Source organism: Anabrus simplex, chromosome 3, assembly GCF_040414725.1.
Source record: "Anabrus simplex isolate iqAnaSimp1 chromosome 3, ASM4041472v1, whole genome shotgun sequence".
NCBI lineage: Eukaryota > Metazoa > Arthropoda > Insecta > Orthoptera > Tettigoniidae > Anabrus > Anabrus simplex.
In genome coordinates this window covers 112,451,970-112,474,045 of record NC_090267.1, presented here as the reverse complement: position 1 = coordinate 112,474,045, position 22,076 = coordinate 112,451,970, and the positions used below count along the sequence as shown (strand labels likewise).

The 22,076-nt window shown below is 39.0% G+C and overlaps 2 long non-coding RNA genes across 2 annotated transcripts in view; both read right to left on the bottom strand.

Annotated features, from left to right (window-relative positions):
• Positions 1-536: 536 nt before the first annotated feature.
• The window catches only part of LOC137499006 (uncharacterized), a 45,098-nt gene continuing 23,558 nt past the window's right edge, over positions 537-22,076 (bottom strand). Inside the window, exons 2-3 of the long non-coding RNA XR_011017969.1 lie at positions 5,829-5,910; positions 537-1,000 (exon numbers count right to left, since the gene is read on the bottom strand). This is a non-coding gene — a long non-coding RNA (uncharacterized lncRNA). The remainder of the gene's footprint in view (positions 1,001-5,828; positions 5,911-22,076) is intronic.
• LOC137499005 (uncharacterized) lies at positions 15,761-17,232 on the bottom strand. Its single transcript, XR_011017968.1, has 3 exons — positions 16,934-17,232; positions 16,463-16,622; positions 15,761-16,175 (listed from the first exon to the last, which is right to left on the bottom strand). It is a non-coding gene; the product is annotated as an uncharacterized lncRNA (long non-coding RNA).

Here is a 22,076-nt window from a genome sequence, read left to right as displayed (position 1 = left end):
CAAAATTCGCTATTGCATTGAAACAGCTAGGGCAACGTTTTATGTGATAACAGTGTTGCAATGATACCCTCGGACTCAAGATACGCCAAAGTATGGTTAGGAGTTATTTGGTACTCTGTTCTGTTTAAATTCTTCGTCTCTAAAATGGCGTGAAGCTTTCAAAATATGGCTCCACAGGCGAATGCTTCGTATCTCGTGGACTCTATCCCACACTCCAAAAAAATTAATTTCTGAAGTATTACAAAAAATTGGGCGAGAATTTTTAGAAATAATCAAGTGTTGGAAATTCTTATATTTTGTCTCATATGTAAGGAAATAAATACCATCTTTCTACAACGTATATTACAAGGGAAAATGGAAAATCGTCATGGAGTTGGACGCAGAAGAAAATTGTTGTGAAATTACATTGAGAAATGGTCACCTGGCTTATAGCCAGTATGCCTTAGTGATCACCAACGTCACATACGAAAGACGAAGAATGTTGAAGTTCTTTATTTAAATAATATTAAGATAAACACATTATACAGAGTTCAGGGTTTTCTATTCAAATAGTCTACGATTAAAGAATTAATATCATTCAAGAATCAGTCTGTTGTACATGCACTGAAAAAGCTTTGGTTGATATGTTTGTATATTGTTAAAAGTTGAGTGGCGTAAGTAAGTCGGTAAGTACACTATCTTAAAGTTCCACTTTCCACATTATTTTGAAGAAAGCAAATATATGAAATTTGAAATGTAGTTACGCCACTGTGTACTACTCCATTATCTGGTTGTGAGTCACGATCATAACAAATACAGGATAACTTCATTAGTAGTGTGAGGTGATTTTCCTTTCATCTTCAGTCATTTCTGAAAAAGACCAGGACGTGCACAGCGACAGAAGGTGCCCCACAGATTACACTGACAAGCACTGGAATAGCAGCAGTCATCGGGTCGAGAGCCGCAGGTTTCTCCACGTTGTATGCAAGATCTTGCATGGGTGCGTCTTAGTGTAGATCGCCTGTAAAGAAAATGACAGAGCTCAAAACATGGATGCAGAATATGATGTTTGTTGTTTAAAGGGGCCTAACATGTAGGTCATCGGCCCAAATGCAAACTAGGTCTATAACAATGGCTGTGTTGATATTAGAAATATTAACGTAAAGGAACAGTTGGTATTCTATTAGAAGTTTTTATGCTTATCTCAAACTGACAAAAGCCAAAAAAAGAAGGAAACTGAAATTATTTTACCATGCACTGCAATGAACCCTAAAAGTTCGTGAAATTGCAAGAAAATTTATGGTATGGCCTCAAATTTTTGAACAATTGAAAGAAGGATCAAGCTGGGTGAATCAGTCACTTAAACTGAAAATCCACTGCCTGTTCCCTGTGTTAACCAGGTCAGGAATGAATGAAGCCCACATCTAGCAGCGAGAATCGGAACTGTGCCGGCTGCCGAAGCCTGTCGCACTCCTGGGACTGATTTTAAGGACTGACAGATGAAATTAAATTATATTGGAGAGTGTTACTGGAATGAAAGATGACAGGGAAAACCAGAGTACCCAGAGAAAAATACGTCCCACCTCCACGTTGTCCAGCACAAATCTCACATGGAGTGTCTGAGAATTTAACCTCGTAACCCAGCGGTGAGAGCCCGGCGCTCTGCCTTCTGAGCCAAGGTGGCACTCGGTCACTTCTACTAACTATTCAAATTGAATCGCTTAGTACTACCACTTGACAGTCTGGCTCCATGGCTAAATGGTTAGCGTGCTGGCCTCTGGTCATAGGGGTCCCAGGTTCGATTGCTGGCAGGGTCGGGAATTTTAACCATTCTTGGTTAATTTCGCTGGCACGGGGGCTGGGTGTATATGTCGTCTTCATCATCATTTCATCCTCACTAAGACACCCAGGTCGCCTACAGGTGTCAAATCAAAAGACTGCACTTGGCGTGCCAAACATGTCCTCGGACACTCCCGGCACTAAAAGCCATACGCCATTTCATTTTACCACTTGAAAAAATGAAAAATCTCGTCGTGTTTGTTTCATATTCCTTGAAAATATGTAAATTGATTGTCTTGTATGTTTCTGATCCTTTGCCGCATGTTGAAGGGACTTGAAAATTTGAGTTTATTGTTAATTGAGATAACTCTGGGAGATGCTACTCTTCAGAAATAAATGTGTAGCGTGCCTGAAATCGAACTGGAAAAATTCAGTAATTTCTAAGTGATTAATGTTAATCCTTTTCTACAACAAGGTAGTTGTTGGTTCTGCTGAAGCAACAGCAAAAGAAGCCTGTAGAAACGCAAAAGTATAAATTGCTCTCCAGCAGTTTCTACATTAAGGACAATATTAAAAGAAAAGAACAAGTGATTGCAAAATCCTATATCGGAGGGCTAATGACCCATACCTTTCCCTCAGTGACATTGCATTTCCTACAAATGTATATCCCAAAAAAGTATCATAGAAAGAAAAAGGAGATATCAGAGTATGAAAGCTTTTTTTTTTTTTTTTTTTTTTTTTTAAGATCACAGATGACCGGGCGAGTTGTCATGCGGTTAGGAGCGCGCGGCTGAGCTTGCATCCTGGAGATAGTGGGTTTGAACCCCACTGTCGGTAGCCCTGAAGATAGATTTCCGTGGTTTCCCATTTTCCAGTACCTTAATTAAGACCACGGCTGCTTCTTTCCCTCTCCTAGGCCTTTGCTATCCTATCGTCGCTATAAGACCTCTCTGTGTCGGTGCAACGTAAAAAAAACCACAGATGATGAGAATGAAGTTCACTGATAAGTAGTTGTAGGTGATGTCCAGGCAACGTATGGGTTTTGTACAATATTGTATTAAATAACATCCATTATTATTTACCTTTTTTCAGTCATTTTTTAAACTGCTTATTTTCATATAATTCAATAAATACACTTTAAGTTTCTTCTTTTCGTCATTTATTGCTTCAAGGAGACATGTCCAAATGATACAGACCACAGTATCGAACACTATATTTTTCTAACGGGTGGTATAATCTACAAACCTTTTCAAAAAGGAACTTGAGGTGATGACACAAGAAAAATACACAGTAATAACGTAAACAATATTGTAGAATATTTCTTTCTTCTGAAAAATGTACAAACTGGGACTTATTCCCTTATAGAAATAAGCATTCAATGGTGCTACTAGTACTTCTAAAATGTTTTCATTCCTCCCCTGAAGGGGGAGGCAGGCCTCTTAGACGGTAATGCTGACTCTCAGGACGGGAGATTTGTTTACAGTGAAGGAGACATTCGGAGAAGGTGAGGCGGTTGGCGGGCGTGGCCTATACTAGGAACTGTCCTGGCATTCGCCTTAGTGCAGAAGAATGGAAAACCATTCTCAGGACAGCCGACGGTAGGGACCAGCTGTGAGGTCCAGCCCTTTCCCGTCTCCCAAATAGAGAGGTGTAGAGATGTAGCCACCCCTCCTCTGCACGATTGGCCGGTCAGAGTGCAGAGCTCTTGGGACCACGGACCAGCCGTGACAACTTGTGGGCCGAGACCCACTTTGCATCTGCCGACGTTCAATGGTGTTGTTCAACATAGGCATATGGAACAGCTGTTGCAAAAAGTCTAAAGGGAATGGACCGACTTCATTGTTCAAACTACGGTGAAGAAAGGAAAAAAAAACAAACATAACACATGGTGCTTCAGTCCTGCTGGGTCTGGGCCTACGAAGTGACCACTGCTCAGTTCGAAGGCCTGCAGATTATGAGGTGACAACTGGTCAGTGCTACGAATCCTCCCTAGCATTATTCTTGGCTTTCTAGACCAGGTCTGCTGTCACACCGTTAGATATCTCTTCATTATTGTTTAACATAGGATGAGTGGTCCTCGAACCATCCCTCAGATGCAGGTAAAAATCCCTAAGTGGCTGAGAATCAAATCTGCAAGCTCTGAGAAAGAGGCAAATATGCTACCCACAGACTGCTTGAGGAATAAACAGTATCTCTAAATACAGAATACATTTCTAATTTGTCAAAAATTGTAATGAAAGAAAAAGCAAAGTCATCTTCATACAGGCCATGAAGGCCTTTTGAGACAGTAAGTGGGTTAGGGTGGTTAGCTCCAATTCCAGCCGCCTTTGCCCTAGAAATTTACCAGGTGATAATTTTTGGTGTAGGCTGAGTGAATCTTAGTGCTTAGTGCTGCATACCTCTCCAAAAGTGGAAATCTTCCAGGTGAACCGAACTCAAATTTATCTATCGGCTAAGCAGTCACTAGTACAACTGTTCAAAAACCTGGGGATTGCGACCCCCTAGAGGGACCGCGAGAGGCTATCGCAGTGGGGAGTAGAGTGGTCGCGGTAGATAATCGGAATTAATACAGTTCAGTCACTACAGATCTGCATTTAGGGCAGTCGCCCAGATGGCAGATTTCGTATCTGTTGTATTCCTAGCCTTTTCTTAAATGATTTCAAAGAAATTGGAAATTTATTGAACATCTCCCTTGGTAAGTTATTCCAATCCCTAACTCCCCTTCCTACAAACAAATATTTTCCCCAATTTGTCCTCTTCAATTCCAACTTTATCTTCATATTGTGATCTTTCCTACTTTTAAACACGCCACTCAAACTTAATCGTCTACTAATGTCATCCCATGTCATCTCTCCGCTGACAGCTCGGAACATACTACTTAGTCGAGCAGCTCGTCTTCTTTCTCCCAGTTCTTCTCAGCCCAAACTTTGCAACATTTTTGTAACGCTACTCTTTTGTCGGAAATCACCCAGAACAAATCGAGCTGCTTTTCTTTGGATTTTTTCCAGTTCTTGAAACAGGTAATCGTGGTGAGGGTCCCATACACTGGAACCATACTCTAGTTGGGGTCTTACCAGAGACTTATATGCCCTCTCCTTTACATCCTTCCTACAACCCCTAAACACCCTCATAACCATGTGCAGAGATCTGTACCCTTTATTTACAATCCCATTTATGTGATTACCCCAATGAAGATCTTTCCTTATATTAACACCTAGATACTTACAATGATCCCCAAAAGGAACTTTCACCCCATCAACGCAGTAATTAAAACTGAGAGGACTTTTCCTATTTGTGAAACTCACAACCTGACTTTTAACCCCATTTATCATCATACCATTGCCTACTGCCCATCTCACAACATTATCGAGGTCATTTTGCAGTTGCTCACAATCTTGTAACTTATTTATCACTCTATACAGAATAACATCATCTGCTAAAAGGGGCTTATCTCTGATTCCACTTCTTTACTATTATTATAACCATAGAGAGAGATGGGGTTCAGTCATCTATTACATTTAAATAGCCCCATGTTTTATAGACATAGTGATAATTATATATATAATATCGTATGATATAAAAATAATCCTAATCTCTTTACAGTTTGCTACTTAATTGCATATTGTGCCTGAAATTAATTGCGGCTTCGTAAACGTAACATATAATTTGCCATATAATTAAATTGAAATATAAATGGAGTTAATTGTCATGTATTCTACATTCTACAAAGGTATAGCATGATATATGATAGTGTGAAAATGGGAAAACACGAAAAGCGAACTGCAGGGCTGCCGACTGTGAGGTTCAAACCCACCGTCTCCTGAATGCAACCTCCTGCAGACTCCTGGTACATCACACAATTAGCTCACTCGGTGAGTATAAAGGTAAAGAAGTTCTGAGTTCTACCGGGCAATTTTAATATAAGGCTTTAAATCCAACCCACTTTTTCCTATTGCCTCCCTAATCTGGGCATCCAATGGTTATGAAGGTACTCTTCGGCTCATGCAGTGAAAAATAATAATAAATAAATGTTCAGTTCTATTTCAAGAATTGGTGGCACTGATACTCACTTATTCAGGGTTCTGAACGGAAAAAGATCCGACCCGTTCTTCATCTGGTCATTCTGCTCCTTTTCATCGGACACACTTGGTTCTGTAACAATCAATTAATCAATCAATACGGATCTGCATTTAGGACAGTCGCCTAGGTGGCAGATTCCCTATCTGTTGTTTTCCTAGCCTTTTCTTAAACGATTTCAAAGAAATTGGAAATTTATTGAACATCTCCCATGGTGTTATTCCAATCCCTAATTCCCCTTCGTATAAATGAATATTTGCCCCGATTTGTCCTCTTCAATTCCAATTTTATCTTCATATTGTGATCTTTCCTACTTTTAAAGACACCACTCAAACTTATTCGTCTACTAATGTCATTCCACGCTATCTCTCCGCTGACAGCTCGGAACATACCACTTATTAGTCGAGCAGCTCGTCTTCTTTCTCCCAATTCTTCCCAGCCTAAACTTTGCAACATTTTTGTAACGCTACTCTTTTGTCGGAAATCACCCAGAACAAATCGAGCTGCTTTTCTTTGGATTTTTTCCAGTTCTTGAAACAGGTAATCCTGGTGAGGGTCCCATACACTGGAACCATACTCTAATTGGGGTCTTACCAGAGACTTATATGCCCTCTCCTTTACATCCTTCCTACAACCCCTAAACACCCTCATAACCATGTGCAGAGATCGGTACCCTTTATTTACAATCCCATTTATGTGATTACCCCAATGAAGATCTTTCCTTATATTAACACCTAGATACTTACAATGATCCCCAAAAGGAACTTTCACCCCATCAACGCAGTAATTAAAACTGAGAGGACTTTTCCTATTTGTGAAACTCACAACCTGACTTTTAACCCCGTTTATCAACATACCATTGCCTACTGTCCATCTCACAACATTATCGAGGTCACTCTGCAGTTGTTCACAATCTTGTAACTTATTTTTCACTCTATACAAAATAACATCATCTGGAAAAAGGGGCTTATCTCTGATTCCACTTCTTTACTCATGTCATTTATATACATAAGAAAACATAAAGGTCCAAAATTACTGCCCTGAGAAATTTCCCTCTTAATTATTACAGGGTCAGATAAAGCTTCGCCTACTCTAATTTTCTGAGATCTATTTTCTAGAAATATAGCAACCCATTCAGTCACTCTTTTGTCTAGTCCAACTGCACTCATTTTTGCCAGTAGTCTCCCATGACCCACCCTATCAAATGCTTTAGACAGGTCAATCGCAATACAGTCCATTTGACCTAAATCCAAGGTATCTGCTATATCTTGCTGGAATCCTACAAGTTGAGCTTCAGTGGAATAACCTTTCCTAAAACCGAATTGCCTTCTATCGAACCAGTTATTAATTTCACAAACATGTCTAATATAATCAGAAAGAATGCCTTCCCAAAGCTTACATATAATGCATGTCAAACTTACTTGCCTGTAATTTTCAGCTTTATGTCTATCACCCTTTCCTTTATACACAGGGGCTACTATAACAACTCGCCATTCATTTGGTATAGCTCCTTCAACCAAGCAATAATCAAATAATATTTCGGATATGGTACTAATCCCAACCCATTGTCTTTAGTATATACCCAGAAATCTTATCAATTCCAGCCGCTTTTCCAGTTTTCGACTTTTGTATCTTATTGTAATTGTCATTGTTATCATATGTAAATTTTAATACTTCTTTAGCATTAGTCTCCTCCTCTATCTGGACATTATCTTTGCAACCAACAATCTTTACATACTGCTGACTGAATACTTCTGCCTTTTGAAGATCCTCACATACACACTCCCCTAGTTCATTAATTATTCCTGGAATGTCCTTCTTGGAACCTGTTTCTGCCTTAAAATACCTACACATACTCTTCCGTTTATCACTATTATTTGTATGACTGCCAATTATGCTTGCCATCTTGTTATCCTTAGCTGCTTTCTTTGCTAGAATCAATTTCCTAGTAAGTTCCTTCAAATTCTCCTTATTCCACAGCCATTTCTAACTCTATTTCTTTCCAATCTGCACCTCCTTCTTAGTCTCTTTATTTCTTTATTTGGGTCTTCACCATTTCTTACCACCTTTAAAGGTACAAACGTGTTTTCACATTCCTCAACAATTGCTAAACCCATCCCAGAGTCTGTTTACATTTTTATTTACCATTTTCTACCGATCATAATTTCTTTTTAAAAACAAGCAAACAAAAACTGATAACTGCGATCAGAGGGAAAATGTAAACTTTACACCGAGCGAGGTGGCTGTGCAATTAGTGGCGCGCAACAGTGAGCTTGCATTTTGGAGATAGTGGGTTCAAATCCCACTGTTGGCAGCCCTGGATATGGTTTTCCGTGCTTTCCCTATGTTCCCACCAGGCAAGGGGCTGTACCTTAATTAAGGCCACGGAGACTTCCTTTCCAACCCCATGGCACTACAGCCCTGAAGGGCCTTGGCCTACCAAGCGACCTATGCTCAGTCCGGAGGCCTGCAGATTACAAGGTGACGACGAATGCTCTTGGCCGTTATTCTTTGCTTTCTAAACCAGGGCCGCTATCTCAGCATCACATAGCTCCTCAGTTCTAATCACGTAGGCTTAGTGGACCTCGAACCAGCCCTCACATCCAGGTAAAAATACCTGAGCTGGCCGGGAATTGAACCCGCAGCCTCCGAGTAAGAGGCAGGCGCGCTACCCCTATACCCCGGGGTTGGCTCCTTCCCACTCCTAGTCCTTTCCTGTCACATCGTCACCATAAGACATGTGTATCTGTGTGATGTAAAAGCAACTTGACCGAGCTCGATAGCTGCAGTTGCTTAAGTGCAGCCAGTATCCAGTAATCGGGAGATAGTGGGTTCGAACCCCAATGTCGGCAGCCCTGAAGATGGTTTTCCGTGGTTTCCCATTTTCACACCAGGCAAATGCCGGGGCTTTATGGCCGCTTCCTTCCACTTCCTAGGCCTTTCCTATTCTATCATCGCCAGAATACCTATCTGTATCGGTGCAACGTAAAACAAATCGAAAAAAAAAAAAAGCAACTTGAAGTTGGGTAGAGTGGTTAAAAGTTAAAAGTTTGCTAGATTTAAAGAAAAAAAAGCATTTCAGTAGGTGACACCGTTAACGATGGAAGTCTCCTTGAAAAAACAATTCTTCTTCTTATTCAGTTTACCCTGCAGGGCTGGTTTTTCCCTCAGATCAGCGAGGGATCCCACCTCTACCGCTTCTAGGGCAGTGACCTGGAGCGTAAGATTTTAAGTCGGGGATGAAACTGGGGAGGAGAACCAGTACTTCTCTCAGGCAGCCTCACCTGCTATGCTGAACAGGGGTCTAGTGGTGGGGGGAGGGGGAAGGGGTTGGAAAGATTGGAAGGGATAGACAAGGAAGAGGGAAGGAAGCGGCCGTGGCCTTAAGTTAAGTACCATGCCGGTATTTGCCTAGAGAAGAAACGGGAAACCACGGAAAACCACTACGAGGATGGCTGAGGTGGGAATCGAATCCCCCTCTGCTCTGTGGACCCCGTTCCAGCCCTCGTACCACGTTTGAAAGTCTTCGTGGCAGAGCCGGGAATCGAACACGGGTCTACTGGGGTGGCAGAACTTGGCAGGTTCGGTCCTGGCTCAGTCCGCGGTGGTATTTGAAGGTGCTCAAATATGTCAGCCTCGTGTCGGTAGATTTACTGGCACGTAAAAGAACTCCTGCGGGACTAATTCCGGCATCTCGGCGTCTCCGAAAAAACCGTAAAAGTAGTTAGTAGGATGTAAAGCCAATATTATTATTATTATTATTATTGTTGTACCGGGAGGTACATCCCTACGCCGCACTTTTAAATCTTGCTCCAATAAAACCTCCTCTATAGGAGAAACACAGAACTTAAAACTAGACCTCCTTAAACTTTTACTCAGAAGATGTCACTACCGTAAGTTTTTTTTTTTTTTTAATGGTGAAGTTTCCTGTACTGTGTGAATTTCAACTTGTTTTGTTTCCCGTTCTTCAAGAAGTGTGGACCTTCTCTCATAGTGTCTCTACTAAAAAACTATGATCATGCACCCTGGTGCAAAGTGAAGGAACTTTTTTGAAGAAATTTTGTATTCATAAGTATTTTTTCTTTACTAAATTTCTTTCATTCATTTGTGGGTTGGCAATATTGATCTTTTCTTTCCGACAGTTTGAATTTCGCCAATCCAGAATTTCTGTAATTAATTTCCGACCAATCATGTATTTCTTCTTCGATTTTGAGTGTAACTTTTGAAGTTGACCAATAAACACAGTGGGTGTTTACTGAGCATTCATGAAAGGTCTCGAACTTTCCCAGAGGGTCTATAAGCTGCTGATTTTTACGTCTCTTGGCCACTTGATCAACATCTAACTAAGTGTGTATACGTGAAGCAGGAGGCGGGAGGCGCCTCTTTCATCAGGCAGCAGGTCTTCAGCATGGTGATGGCCGTTTAACGTCTTTATTTCTTGCTAGCTCAGCAGTTTAACCCGCGGGAAAGGTCCGAAACCTTTGCAATGTAACCTACTTTTCTAAACATGTAATTCTCTGCCGGTTTATGTAAAAACTTCATAAAATCTGTAACTGTAATTCGGGGATAGAGAGTGATTTACCCTTTCGAGCTCCCTTCATTTGGTTTGAGGTGACTACATTTTGGTAACTGATTGTCTTCTCTTCCTTAATGTCTTAAATAATTCTTATACGAGTCACCTCCATAGTTTGGGAATAGCCCCTGTTTCATCGGCCTAATGCCTTTTAGGTTTTAAGAAGCTACATAGAGGAGTGCAAGTGTTCGCCTCCTTTCATTTTGTATCCGGGCCATTTATTTAATTGCTATTTCTTTTACACGAAGGCCCTGTAGGATGGGTACGAGATACCCCTGTTTCATTTTTGTAAGTTGTGCCTTGATGGCCAGTAATTGTAAGTTTCTGATATCTTGGCTTGAAAACTGAGAGCGGCTCAGCTCTTTTCTAGTGCTGTAACTGTGCCTCTGGGAGGCTTGATATGTGAAGTCAGGAGCAAGTGCTCCAGGTATTAGGGGATTTCTGCCCTTAAGTAAGGTTATTTTGTTGAGCGTTTAGCTCAGGAAGTGTAAAGTGAGGGCTTGAAGCCCAAGTTCTGTTTATAACTCCAACCTTGTCTTTACTAGACCTGTTGATTGCTACTGGTGCCTGTTATATTGTTATTGGTTGATTGTCAAATTTTTTAAAGAAAAAGAAAAAATATAACTTTTGTTACAGTTTTAAATTAACTTTGATTTGGTAGTTAGACCAATTCACCCCAGCATCTTCTTTCACCTCTGCTGATCCACCAACCACGGTAACAATTATTATTATTATTATTATTATTATTATTATTATTATTATTATTATTATTATTATTATTATTATTTGTCGATTGAGACATTAAACATAATCGTAAGTTAAATACTCTCGCCGATATACGCGTTCTACTCAAACATTGAAAGCATCTTAAAATTTGTCTTTCCATCTACCAGTTGTCGAGGAACGTAAGTCTACGTTAAAATATTTTGTGATATTTTGAATTATTAACAAAATTATTAGCGGAAATACGCACAAAATGTCGCTCGTCCCAGATAACCGATTTGTGTAGCGCGACAGCCAGTAGTGGAGACTTTGCACATGCTGTGAGGAAGTGTAGCTGGGGTATTTTCTTAGTGCCCAGTATTTCTTAATTTTTTTTTTCTGATCTTAGTTTCCTCTCGTCTTTCGAGATAATAGATTTGGTTTATAGCGTATATTTGTCTTGGAACCTTATGTTTTCGTCTGTAGCTATTACTTTAACTGTTCGATCGAATAGTGAATTTTCTGTAATCTTTAATTCTACCAGGTCTTTTTTGAATTTCTTTAAACCATTTGGGTTTTGTTTGCGGTTACGGAAAAGTTCCAAGAATTAGGTGTACGGTATATATATATATACTTTTTTTGCTGGGGTCCATGGACGCTGAGGTATGATTCAGCCGCTTGCCGCGCGCATTCGTCTGTCTGGCAGTCTCTTAGTTTCTTAGCCCGCTGTCACACAGGGCATCGAACGATCAAGAGCGACCAACTGGCATCGAGTACTAACGACTAAATTCATTTACCTTGTCACACTGCTCATCGATCGAGAGGGATCGACTGCACGGAAACAGCTGATACTCCCGCCCAGTACCGTACAGGCTACAGATGTATTCATATTCACGAGAGAAAAAGAATGTGTTGTGAAAGCGATAATTCGGGTGGAAATATGATTCTAACCTATGAATATATTAGGAGAAAGGAAAGAACCAGACGATCGCAGTGGACAAGGAAGGTAAAGAGCCATGGAGAATTCCACCAAAGTGTGCCTTCGTTGCGGAATGACGAAGAAAAATTCAGGAACTAGTACCGAATGCCCATCAATAATTACGGTATAAGGAATTAGAGGAAAAAATGAAGTCAGTAATAAACATCAGGCAAACAAATTACAGGAAAAGTATAAGTTCTGAGGAAAGGCTGACACTATCGTTAAATTCAATATTCACAACGATTTTTTTAGGTTTAAAGTCAAAAGTGATGTTCACCTTCGAAACAACTACTGTATGTCCGTGGCAAAATATATCAAATAAAAGATTAGTGGCATTCTGTAGGATTCTAATAAAGTATTGATAAAAAGGACTGAAAACTGTTATGTACATCAATTTGAATTCATAATTTGAAGGTGCTACCATCAACAGTGGAAATATATTTATTTAGGCCTACAGGTTTCTGGACATCGGTGACTCATACAGATTTAGGATTGCTCACAATACATCAATGGATTTGTTCCTATTATATATGATGCCATTCATAGAGCACTACAGCCAGAATTCTTGACAGGGTGAAAATTCCAACAAAAGCCTCACAAAAGTGGCTCATTGTATTTCAAATATTAAGACTGATACCATTTATGCTTATTTGTTTTAATGATGCTGGATCCTGGGGCATAATTACTGTCTTTTCAAATGATATTTTGAGGTGTTTATTAGATGGAGGTTAACAGCTTTTTTTTTTTTTTTTTTTTCATACCACTTGGTGAGATCCCACCTACCAAAATAATAGACATATCAAGAAATGCTTCCAGTCAAAATTTACATTACCTAATGTAGAAATAGTGTGTCAAGTTTCATTACAATCCTGTAAATAATTTTGAAAGAAAGAAAAATGCACATATGCTCTGAATATTGTGAAAATGATAAAAGCAATGGAGTTCCTTACATTATTTCTCTCCCTCATGATCCTCTGCAAATCTCTTGTCGCCTCTCCTCTTCTTTGTTATTGTGCCATGTTCAGAATAGTATCATATTGCTTTCATGACAAGCATGTTGCTGTGTTTTGTGCAAAGAATCCAGGTCCATATCCAAACTTTGCAAGAATGACAATCCTGTCTTAATTTATATCATTGAAGACTACAGCAGCTTCGAAAGCAGCTAATTTTACCAAATGGCTGTGAAGAAAGGTTGTCTATGGACATCTCTTCCAAAGTAAATTCTCTTTAGGATTCTGTGTATTCACATATGTGTACATTTCTTGAGGAGTTCAGGTGAGGCTAGTGCTCTGTACACTAGCTTAATAACTATAGGAAAAGCTTCTGGAATATTGTTCTAATAAGTACGTTGGCAGTGTAATAGACTGATACTTGTCAAAACTACATGTAAATTACACACAAGGTCTTGTTTATTACCCTCATCACTAAGCATAAAGTACTGTCTCCCCAAACTTTGCACTGGCAAGCTGATCTAATTGCTCACTTGGCAATAATAAGCCAATTAATATAAATCCTGCACTTCCATCGAAGTTATCTGGTAAACTCCTTGGTACAGAGTAACAACTTTTTCCGCAAAGGTCTGGTAGGACTCTCTTTCTTACCTCAATGTTGATTTTGCCTTTCTGTGTATTGTTCATATGTAACTTCTTTACTGATATGAACATGACAAAGCATATCTATCCATCCTGAAATACTTTCCTTATGTATCAGTTCAAGGAAAATGAAAACTTTGCCTTCAATTTCACCAAAAATGAGAACCAACCACTGCAAAAAATAATAGGTGCTAATAACAAGCACCTTGCCTTCTATTTTTAGAAGTGAAGAGTATGCCTTTCTAACAACTAAATAGACTACTATTGCCATCTACAGTAAAATGTTATTTAGGCCTCAGGTGGTAAATGATTTAATTTTGCTATATCTTACATTACCTGTCAAAACTGTTTGTAAATACCAATTATATAAATGAATGTTTGACAGAGTAGGGTGTATGGGCCTTGTAAGATCTTGGATTGACTTACAGGGTAATTAATCTACTCAACCTTTTATTACAAGCATGTAACTGTCATATGAATATATTTTTTATAAATAATGTACATATTCTGCCATCATATCCCCTTAATATCACATCACACAAAATACAGTTTTTTATGTTGTAGATTAAAATCTACTAAACTTTGGTGGAAACATCTGTCAAAATAGTTACAAATGAATTTTTCATCTTTGTTTTTCATTGTTTATATGGATCTACAGCACAAGAAACAAAATAATCAGTCTACCTTGATGCCCTCTGTAGGCCTATATGTTATTAATAAATTATAAGTACAGTAACAGACATGAAAGTAGTGATCGCTGGTGCAGACAGGTACAATGGCAGGAGAGTACTTGGAATGAGGAGATAAAGGCTACCTAAGTTACAAAGTTATAAGGTGGCAGGGAGGGATTCTGTCAGGTATAACTGTAGTAAGAATTTTGTCCTATGCAAACAACTTGGTCTATTGAAACTGTGCAATCTAATATTAATGGATCTACAGTACAAGAAATAAAATAATCAGTCTACCTTGATGCCCTCTGTAGGCCTATATGTTATTAATAAATTATAAGTACAGTAACAGACATGAAAGTAGTGATTGCTGGTGCAGACAGGTACAATGGCAGGAGAGTACTTGGAATGAGGAGATAAAGGCTACCTAAGTTACAAAGTTATAAGGTGGCAGGGAGGGATTCTGTCAGGTATAACTGTAGTAAGAATTTTGTCCTATGCAAACAACTTGGTCTATTGAAACTGTGCAATCTAATATTAATGGATCTACAGCACAAGAAATAAAATAAGCAGTCTACCTTGATGCCCTCTGTAGGCCTATATGTTATTAATAAATTATAAGTATGGTAACAGACATGAAAGTAGTGATTGCTGGTGCAGACAGGTACAATGGCAGGAGAGTACTTGGAATGAGGAGATAAAATAGAACTGAATGTCAGGTTGAGAATACAAAACTGGAACAGGTAGATAATTTCAAATAGGTATTTAGGATGTATATTCTCGCAGGATGGCAGTATAGCAAGCAACATTGAACACAGATGCAGTAAACCCAATGCAATGAGCTTGCAGTTGTGATCAACAGTATTCTGTAAGAAGGCAGTCAGCTCCTGGACAAAACTACTAATGTCCTTACACTGGTCTGGTTTCAGACCACCTGTGCTGTACAAACCTAATGCAATGAGTTTGCAGTTGCGATCAACAGTATACCGTAAGAAGGAAGTCTCAATACGCTGGTCTGGTTTCAGACCACCTGTGCTGTACAAACCTAGTGCAATGAGTTTGCAGTTGTGATCAACAGTATACCGTAAGAAGGAAGTCAGCTCTTGGACAGAACTATCAATACGCTGGTCTGGTTTCAGACCACCTGTGCTTTACAACTGCTTACTACATACACACAGAAAGGACCTACTACATGTATTTCAAAAACTCCTTTCCTTGTAAACCATACCTGTTCTACCACATAAAATATACAAATTAAGATGTTGTAATAATGCTAATAATTAATAAAAATTGGAGTTAAGGTTCTTTCCCATCAGGTCCTAATACACATAACTCACTGAGTATTCCAATAAATATTGATAGATAAGTATAACAAAAATGATTTAATTTAAAAAGTAGAACATTTCTCAAGAACATAAATTTTATTAGATTCTTTCTTGGTCTAACACTGTATACAACAGTTTCTGAATTTTAACTTTGAAAACCCTTCGACCTAGTTCACTCATTCTTTCCATGTCATCATGAAGACACTAAAAATAACATTGATTATATTTTCTTTTAGGTTTTCAGTATCTTTTCTAAATATTCACTTAACACATCACTGTCACTTTCACATTTCTGTTTCTTTTATTTTTAACTGCTGGCAAAGCTGTTTGTAGAAGCAGAAGCCACTGGACTGGAAGTTGAAGTCCCTTCAGTAATTTCTGAACTGTAGGAGTTAAACCCCTCCAACACAAATTATTTCTGCTTCCTCCTCCTATATTTCAGCTTGGTGAAAAGGCTCTCATACACCAGGTGCCACTTCCATAGATGTGTTTGTTATAGAACTGAAAAAAATGAACAACATATTAATGCAATTCTTCTAAATTGGAGCTACATTTTAGTCTAGACACAAGCCTTCTGTTTAAGAAATTGTTACTTTCAATAATTATTTTAGTAAGATGATTGCTAGGTTAGATTATATTATATTACTTTCAGTTATATCTGATAAATTAATGAACAGATGGGTGGAACTTATGGCCTACAGACTGAATCTTCCCCTCACTCTTTCACAACTAGAACACTGGTCTGTAATGTAGGCCTACTTTTAAAAATAAATATTACAGAATTGTACCTTCTTCCAGCAATGAAGAGTTCCAGAAAGTTGAGGGCATTGAAGTAGACCCATTTTATGTTTTCTGTACAGCAGAACCTGGGGAGGAGAGGGAGGATGTTATCTCTCCAAGTTCGATATCCAGCCCTCAGAATTTGCCATGTTTTGGCACAACTTTTTCCTGAAACAATGAATCAGAATATTGTGACAAAGAAAATATACATGTAGTAGGCCTACTTATGGCATAGGCCTACACTTATTTGTCATTAAAGCAAACAATGGTATTCATTTCATTAGGTACGAGATGGAGGTTAGGAAAGCACTGCTTATGTTTTCCAAACATTTCTTCAATTAAGTTACAAGAATGATAATTACTACTTCTCCTAGTGTAACTCATTTTACCACTCTATTCCGTATAATATACTTTATCAATAAATAATCTAAGATAACACTATTCATAAGATAATCGTAATAAATCTAATAATTACTTACCAGTTTTTGTCCCAATTCTCCACACTATAGAATGCCATACAAAATTCACGGTCTCCCTATTACTATATCCAGGGAGTCTAGGATTATACACTACTTTGTTTTCATACACTAAGCAAATTAATGTTTCGATTTCATCAACAGATGACTATGTTGTGTCCGCCATTATCGAACGACTGCGACTGAAAAACGGACACGTTTGTTTTTACAAACCAGTCGATCTTCATCGCTCGTAGTTGATCGCTGACGATCGATGCTGTGTGACTGGTGCCACTGCCCTCTGTAGGTTTGTTTTCTTAGTCGGTCGATCGCAGTCGTTCGATCGAGCCTGTGTGACCAACACCTCCTAGATAATAAGGCCTAACAACAGCGTAGTGACGTCACGCTACGGAGGCGATGGCAATGCAGAGAAACGCGGAACATAGTTAAACACAGACATGATTTAATATTTTTTGCCAATGGAATAATTTATTTACTAACAAATAGCGTTTCAAATTTGAAGGATATTGAATTATACTGTCGTTATTACCGTATTTTAGTGACTCTGCCATTAAAGATAAACAGCAGACAGTTGTAAAACACGACAGCATTTTGCAATGTTAACTCACTTAGGCCGAATTGCTAACATCACAACAGAATATTACAAACATATTTCAATTTAAATAGGCATTACGTGATCTTAAAGGAAAACTAGCACGTATAATATTAGCATAGGCCTAACATCTAAGCTGATGTAGCATCACTGGCAGTATATGCACATGAGCCTACAATGTTTCCTCCCTTGAAGTTCATGTATGGTTATGAGAATTTCACCTACCACCGATGTTACTAATTTGTAATTCTGTTCGAAACCTTTATGTATTCCAGAAAGTATGTAAGTTTCTAACCTAATATTGGACTACCATTCGGACTGGAGCCTACTCTTTTAAAAGTATTGACATATTGTGGCAACATTAAATTGCTACTGTCTCATAAATTTGTAAAAACCGCACGGCGCAACAGCCCTGAAGGGCTTGGCCTTGATCCTGCTCAGCCCGAAGGCCTGCAGATTACGAGGTGTCTTGGGTTCCGCAGGACGAATCCTTTCAGCCGTTATTCTTGGCTTTCTAGACCTGGGCCGCTATCTCACCGTCAGATAGCTCGCAAATGTAAACACGCAGGCTGAGTGGACCTCAAACCAGCCCTCAGATCTAGGTAAAAATCCCTGACTTGGCCTGGAATCGAACCGGGGCCTCCGGGTAGGAGGCAGGCATTATATCCCCTCACCACGGGTTCGGCCATAAATTTGTAAACATGAGGAAATATCAGACAGAAGGTTGAACAAATAACAAGAAAATCATGCACATACTCCTTTATGAACTAAGAAATATTTTAACTATGGCTATTAAATTAACTGTGGGGACATCATCCTCGGTGTCCAATTCACCAACTAGGACTAGAATTAACTTATTTATTGAATCTTTCTACACATTGTTACACTCATTCCTTGTGATGCAGCTATGATGTTTTGTAACTAAAGAATATACCGCATTTGTATTAGTAATTTTGTCCACATATTCATTAGAAATATTTTTTACTTTAATAAAACCCGTTTAGAATAAAGGCCATGTCTTATAAGATGATTACATATGCCATGCAGTATGGTTGCCTTGATGTATCGACGTACAGAAAAATTACTTACGGTCCCTTCATCACAGTACAACAACCATCAGGTAACAACGTGTTTATTGTACTTTTCAGATGTGTTGAAATTCTGTGTATGAGATATGTACTATCTTCAATGGCTCTCTTTATTGCTCCTTTCTATTCTACATTTTTGCCTGGTTCTTTTAACTACTCCTCTTCCAAGACCATGATTGTCAGAGACAGCAGTGGCTTATATCTTTTCCAACTGCCCATCATATTTATAGTCACATTCTGGCAGGATCAGTACCAGTTACTTCCCATAAAATATCACCGACTTTGAAATGTCTGTGGCATACCTGTAAAATAATGTATCACCGTGAGCGAAATTCGTGCATTTACAGAGTGAATCGGCCTACACCAGCAGCTCCTGTAGGTGGTATGTTTTAATGCGTATAATAATAATAATAATAATAATAATAATAATACCGTTGAAATAATGTTTCCCATGATTGTGATCTAGCATAACCTTATATCATTGAAGAGTAAATATGCCTACATATCACCAGCTGTTGCGTGTAGTTAAATACGTCATAGGCCTATACTCATTATGATTGTGTGAGAATGTAATAATAATAGTTACTCACCATTGAGTTATTAGTAAATCTGTAGTCTTGTCTTGGAATTGCACGTAAACATATCTGCCGCATAACCTCGTCTTTCGTAAACTTAATGCATGCACTTCGTTATCACTGCCGGAATTCTCCTTAAAGTTGAGTACGCAACACATCAGTACCATTACGTACAACGGTATTAACAATTGGCACCATTAAACGAATTAAAACTCTTCTAATTTCAGCGTTACATGGCCAAACTCATTGCTGTGTTATTACTGAAAAGGTTCAAGCTTGCCTCCCGATTTTGACGTCACAGTATATTCCCAGAACAGTTGTGAGGCCTTATATATCTAGGAGGTGTTGGTGTGACAGCCCCCTTAGTGTGTAGCCAAATACTAAATGATGTTAACTGTACAGTATAATCACGCCGTACTTCTATTTAATTGTGATAAGTGCGTATTATTGTTCCTTTGGTGAAAGTTTTATTGTGTAGTATTGAACCAAAATATTAAAAAAGCTATTATTCCCGCACTTAAATTGGTAAAATGTCAACCTTTACCTCTCTGTCGAAATTCGCTCAGAGAGCACCAAGAAAACGTATCATTTTGTAGCTTGCTTCTTCAGTTTTGGTGTATATTTTTTTCCCCCGCACTTTTCATTCCCAATCGCTGCTCCTGTCTTCCATTACTTCTTTTCCTGATCTAATATTTCCTGCATCAGCCGACTTTATTCGACTATATTCCATTACTTTTATTTCTGCTCTTGACTTCGCATGCGTGAACAGTGATTTTTTGGCCAGTTATATAAATGATGAACACTGGAGACTGTAACAAAACACCTTCAATATTGTTAAATGATGTTGGAACAAATTGGCTTCTCCCTTCTGTTGATTTGTTGTGTAGAGAAACGTAATATAGTTTCAAACAGATTTGTTAACTCTTTCTACAGTCACTCACTATTCTAGTGTTATACTCTAATTGCCTGCTATTGTTTCCTGTGAAACTGTGAAGACTTCAATTTGTGCATATTCTAGACGCAGGAGTCCTTTACCTTTCTCGTGTTTCGAAAATCGGATAAACCTCATCTAAAAATGAACACATAAACACGACGTTGCAAACAATGAGTACAGGTATATTTTATTTTTTAAAAGCCGATTGTCTCATACAGTGTATGACGTACACAAAATATGAATAATATAAACAATCTTGAGTCTGAATCGTGAAAAAATTAAAACCGTACATCTTTCTTTCTTAATCTGTTCACCCTCCAGGGACGGTTTTCCCTAGAACTCAGTGACGGATCTCACTTCTACCGCCTCAAGGACAGCGTCCTGGTGTGTGAGACTTCGGGTCGTAAGATACAACTGGGAAGGAGGACCAGTACATCGCGCAGGCGGCCTCACCTGCTATGCTAAACAGGGTCCTTGTGGGGGGGGGGGGTTAGAAAGGATAGACAAGGAAGAGGCCGCGGCCTTAAGTTAGGTACCATCCTGGCATTTGCCTGCAGGAGAAGTGGTAAACCACGGAAAACCACTTCGAGGATGACTGAGGTGGGAATCGATTTTCCCTTTACTCAGTTGACCTCCTGAGGTTGAGTGGACCCCGTTCCAGCCCTCGTAGCACTGGGAGTGCCGGGAATCGAACCCGTATCTCCGGAGGTGGCAGCTAATCACACTAACCACTATACTGCAGAGGCGGACTAAAACCATACATACACAATTTAAAAATATAATCATCTACTGAAAACTGAACAAAACGAAATAAATCCTTAATTTAGTTGTAACGTACATTTCAATAAGAACGTCGTTATTTTTCTGACAAGACAACACACCTGTCATCTTTAATGGTTTCTGACACGGCAAAGCACTTATAATCTTTGACATCCAACTGATTTCGATTTTTTGTTTTGATAGAAACAAGAGCCGAAAATCGCACATAACAAAGGTATGTAGTGGTAACTGTAGTGGCAAATATAAATTTTTATGTGATTCTGTATAATTATTTCTATGCATTGCTATAAATGCAATTCCTCAGATACACACTGCTGCTCACGTTAGAATTGTAGTGAATATAAATGTGAACTTTTGGTTTGATTTTTACCGACCTCCTGAAGACCATTCACGGACTTCAGGTTAAGAACCCCGGCTCTAGAGCAAACCACATTCAGCTGTGTGTGAAAAGCTCTCATTTCTCATATCCACACGTGTTTTGCTCAAACTCTACCCGAGTGATTTATTGTCGTAGCAAATCAGGCGCTTCATGGGGTATGGGGACTGCGGTCTTTTAAATGGGAACGGAAATTTGTTATCTGTTAGGGGAGTCTGAAGTATAAACAAACATCCATCTTTGCCTGGCCACATCCCGTCAACGTAATGACGCCGATAACATTATTAAGAAGGGTGTTAAACTTCCAGTCGTGTACCATTACACAACTTAGCGAGTTGGCCACGCCGTTCGGGTCATGTAGCTGTGAGCTTGTATTCGGGAAATCATGGGCTCGAATCCTACCGTCGGCAACCCTAAAGATGTTTTTCTGTGGTTTTCCATTTTCACACCAAGCAAATGCTGGCGTTGTACCTTAATTAAGGCCCTGTTCGCTGCCTTCCCAATCCTAGCTTTTCGCTGTGAACGAAACCTTTTTTCAGTCTCGGAGTGACTTTGAACTTCGACCAGTCTGGATTTCTTCGCATTTAGCATTGTTACTTTTTTCCTAAATTGGAACTCTTTCTTTGTGGCATTTTTCTGAAAAATAATGAAGAATATTACCGTAATTGGAAAAATAGCTGAACAGAAATATCAAAATAAGGTAGTGTTACAAAAAAGAGCATCAACCCAAATAAAACTTTTTTTTTACAATTGCTTTACGTCGCACCGATACAGACAGGTTTTATGGTGACGATGGGATAG